Genomic DNA, 4,232 nt, shown 5'->3' on the forward strand with positions numbered 1-4,232 from the left:
AACTCAAAAAATTTATCTTTCACATGATTTTTATATTCTTCGGCACCATCACCGAGTTGCATGCATTCATAGTAAATATCAATTAGCATAAATGTGCCATCATACTTTGATCTAGGATCTAAAATAGAAGCAAACATATAAACCATAGGAAAGGTTGTTAAACGGATCACTTTCAGCAAAAAGAAAAGGTTGTTCGGCTTGGACTATCATTCTCCCAAGTTCATCCCTATCCCTCTCATAATTGTAAGTGAAGCCATAAGGATGGAATTGAGAAATTTTTGGTTGAGTTGGGTCAGTACTAGGGGCACCACATTTTTCACTGTGTCGGTTTAGGTGCCCCGTACCGCCTTTGGCTGGAGCCGAATAAACATTACCACAAGTTTTACACTTGGCTTTTTCACCATCTTTACTTAACAAGAAATATTGCCAACATTTACTCTTTCGGTTTTTCAAAAGGGTCATTTCTTCTTCGGTGTACCATTCAATGAATGGGTTATCAGATGGGGGAATAGTATTTTGGACGGATGGGTCACTAGAGCCGGCAGGTTGTGTGTTGCTTGCTGGAGTTGTTGGATAGTTAAATTCAAAAGGCATATCATGTGCGGAGGCATAATAAGGTGGAGATTGGGTCCTTTGCCATGGTTGGAATGCCCCTTGTTGATCTAATCCGGTGGGAAAACCGGTAGAAAACCCGGGGTGGGTGGGATTGGCCATTGTAGGGATTTGCATAGTAGGGATTTGCATTGTAGGGAGGGGCATAGAAGAGCCTTCCAATGATCGTTTAGATTTGGCTTTTTTAGAGGAGGATTGGTTCGGGTTTGATGTCATGATTAATTAAGATTATTAACTAATAAATAATAATTAACAACAATATTAACAATTATAACAAATTAACAATTATAAGTTTATAACACTAACAAAGTAACAAATTATAACAAATTATAACAATTAACAAGTATAAGTATAACTAGTAATACTAACAAATTAATAACAATATTAATAACAAATTAACAAGTAAACAACAATTAAAATAATATTAATAATAACAAGATAAAGATAAGAAAGATCTTACAACCGTGCTTCAAAGCTTTCCACTAAACCGAAACCCAATTTTTTTTCTTAATTATTACTTAATTAGTAATTTAGTATAAGAGAATAAGAGATTAAGAAATATTAAGAGATTATAATTTATAAATTATAATATATGAGAATAAGAGAGTAAAAGAATGAGATGAGAAGATGAGTTGTGGAAAGAATTGGAAGTTGAGGGTGGTATTTATAGGTGAAAATAGAGCCGTTTATAGCCGTTTATAGCCGTTGGAGGGAAATAGAGCTGCTGCCAACTAGCCGTTACCCACGGGCCGTGCCTCGGGCCGTGCCGGCGGGCCATTTCACGGGCTCGTGCCGGGCCGGGCCATTTTTTGTTTTTTTTAACGCAGCCCGCACGAGGCACGAGGGGCGTGCCGTCGTGCCGGGCCGGGCCACTCAGCGGGCCGTGCCGTGCCGGGCCATCCTCGGGCTGTGCCCGGGCCGCCCGGGTGCTGACCCGGCCCATGCCCAGCTCTACTCTCAAGCTTTGCTTTAATTGAGGTCATCTGCTTTCCCAAGTTTGAGATTTGTGGGGACAAATTGTTGATGGCATTGAGATGGTCGATTGAATACACCGTAGAACCGCTTTTGCTTGTCGACTCTCTCTCCCCTTGTTGCCAATCCATGTGATACCTTACCACATCTTCAATTAATTCCACCACTTCATCCTCCGTTTTGTTCATGATAGGACCTCCGGCACCGGTATCTAAGCAAGACTTTCCTTGGGTGCTTAAACCTCCATAGAAGATTTGGATGATTTGATAGGTGAGAATCCCATGGTGTGGGCACTTTTTTTGGTATTCCATATACCTTTCCCATGTCTCATAAATAATTTCATTTGGCTTTTGCTTGAAGCTTTGAATGAGAGCTGTTGCTTCGGCCGTCTTCTTTTGTGGATAGAATTGAAATAGAAACTCCTTAGTCACTTCATCCCATGTTCTCAAAAAATTTAGCTTCACCTCTTTGTCCAACCACTTTAGAGCACGTCCAATTAGAGAGAAAGGGAAAAGTTTAAGTCAAATGAACTCTTGAGTAACCCCATTCACCTTGATGGTATTGCAATACATCTCAAACTCCTTAAGATGGTTGAGGGGACTCTCATGCTTGGCACCACTAAATTGACGCCTCTCTATCAAAGTAATCATCACCGGTCTTATCTCAAAGTCATTTGCCCGTGTTGCGGGAGGAGAAATTTCGCTTTCAAACCTATAAGCTCTCGGAATTCCCAACTCCTTCAATGCTACTCTCGGATTAGCACCCATGCTTTCTCGTTCTTCTTCTACTTCTTCTTGATGAATTTCCTCTCTTGTGGGACTTGAGATTGAGGAACGATTAGCAACCCTTATCCTTGTTATGGTCCTCTCAATTTCCTGATCAAATGGCACTAAATTTTGATCTCGTTCCCTAGGAAAATATCAACAGCACGGCTACAAATGTAGCTTTAAAGAAAGAAAATCTTTTTCTGTTTTTTTTTTTCAAATAAAATGGAATAGACTCTCAATCAACAATAGAAAATAATCATACCATTCCCCGACAATGGCGCTATTTTTGACCCAAGTGAAACCTAGGTCGTTGATTTCTAAATATCCTCGATCAAAACCAAATTTATAGCCAAACCCAACTCTAAATATAAGAGTAAGTCCGGGTCGAACCCAAGATAATGCGGTATATGCTAAAGTCTCTGGTTAAGCTATTCCGAAGTCTTAAACAATAGGGTTTGTCTAAGCTAACAAATCAACTCAATCAGGCTAACAAATAGAATTCATTATCAAAGCACTAGGAAATTTAGGATCCACATGCACTCACGATAAACTTGCTAATTTGTCGGGAATTTTATCAATCAAGCAATGCGAGGGAAAACGATATTTGCAATCAAAATCACTCAAAGAGCTATTTCCTAGGGTCAAGTTAGATGTCTCTACGAATGACTTCAAAGGAAAATAACAAAACAAGATCAGTCGATAATAATAGGTTCCAAATCAATTTTTCGCATCATTGGAAACTATTATGCAATCTAGCTTGATAATTAAGTATGGCTACTCCTCTTCAAATTGAACACATGCACAAATTTTATCAACCAATTTAATCACATCATCAAATCAATTAAAAACCCCAAATTAGCTATAGCTTATCACTCATACATGCTTCACCACATTTCTAGCAAAGGAACTACTCACTACACATTGTAAAATTGAAAAGCATAACAAAACTAATCATCAATTTCATCATCAACATTGCAACCCTAACATCAACAATCAAATCAAACAAACAATAGAAATTCAACAATATATCAAGAATCAAACATAAAATTGCATTAAATAGGAAAGAATTCTTACAAAACTTTGATCAAAATCAAAGTGAATGAAGATCAAAATGTAGCAATCATCAAATATCAAGTTTCTCTCTTTAAAATCTAAGAACAAAGTTTCCAAAATGTTCAGCTTCTCTCTCTAATATTCCTAGAAACCCATTACCTAATTCTAGTGAATCGGAACACTCTTCTGACTCAGAACTAGAAATTGGTACACCACCACCACCTCCACCTCGCAAGCTTAGCGATTATTCGCAGCCATCCCTGAGGGATTTTCCACATCTTTCTCCTACGCCTGATCTCGAGGGAGTCCAGTTTGAGATCAAGCCCCAGTTCATAACGATGATAGAAAGAAAGCAGTTCAGTGGAGCTAAGGGTGAAGATCCTAATCTTCACATTGCAGACTTCTGTCAATATTGCAATACTATTAGGCAGAATGGGGTAACGCAAGACCAAATCAGGGAGATTCTTTTTCCCTTTTCTTTATGTGGAAAAGCTAAATTATGGTTTAATGGTTTGAATAGAGCTGCACTTGGTATTACTAACTTGGAGACTCTTGCTTTAAATTTTTATAATAAATATTACCCTGCAGAGAAAACAGCTTTATTGAGAAGTGCCACTCAGAATTTTGCCCAGGAGACAGATGAAGCATTATATGAAGCTTGGGAAAGATTCAAGGATCTGCAGAGGGAGTGTCCCCACCACAACTTGGCAAAGTGGCAGCTAATTCAATCTTTTTACAATGAATTAGGAAATGCATCTAGGACAATTTTAGACTCCGCAGCTAGCGGTAGATTTATGAATTTAAATGTTGATGATGCAGGTCAGGTTA

The 4,232-nt window shown here is 38.5% G+C and overlaps 1 non-coding gene across 1 annotated transcript; it reads left to right on the forward strand.

Moving 5' to 3' along the window:
• The first annotated feature begins 1,860 nt into the window (after positions 1 to 1,860).
• On the forward strand, positions 1,861 to 1,965 carry LOC145593318 (small nucleolar RNA R71). Its single transcript, XR_014102665.1, has one exon. It is a non-coding gene; the product is annotated as a small nucleolar RNA R71 (small nucleolar RNA).
• The last annotated feature ends 2,267 nt before the right edge of the window (positions 1,966 to 4,232 follow it).

This window comes from Chenopodium album, chromosome 18, assembly GCF_948465745.1.
Source record: "Chenopodium album chromosome 18, dcCheAlbu1.1, whole genome shotgun sequence".
In the NCBI taxonomy this organism is placed as follows: domain Eukaryota; kingdom Viridiplantae; phylum Streptophyta; class Magnoliopsida; order Caryophyllales; family Amaranthaceae; genus Chenopodium; species Chenopodium album.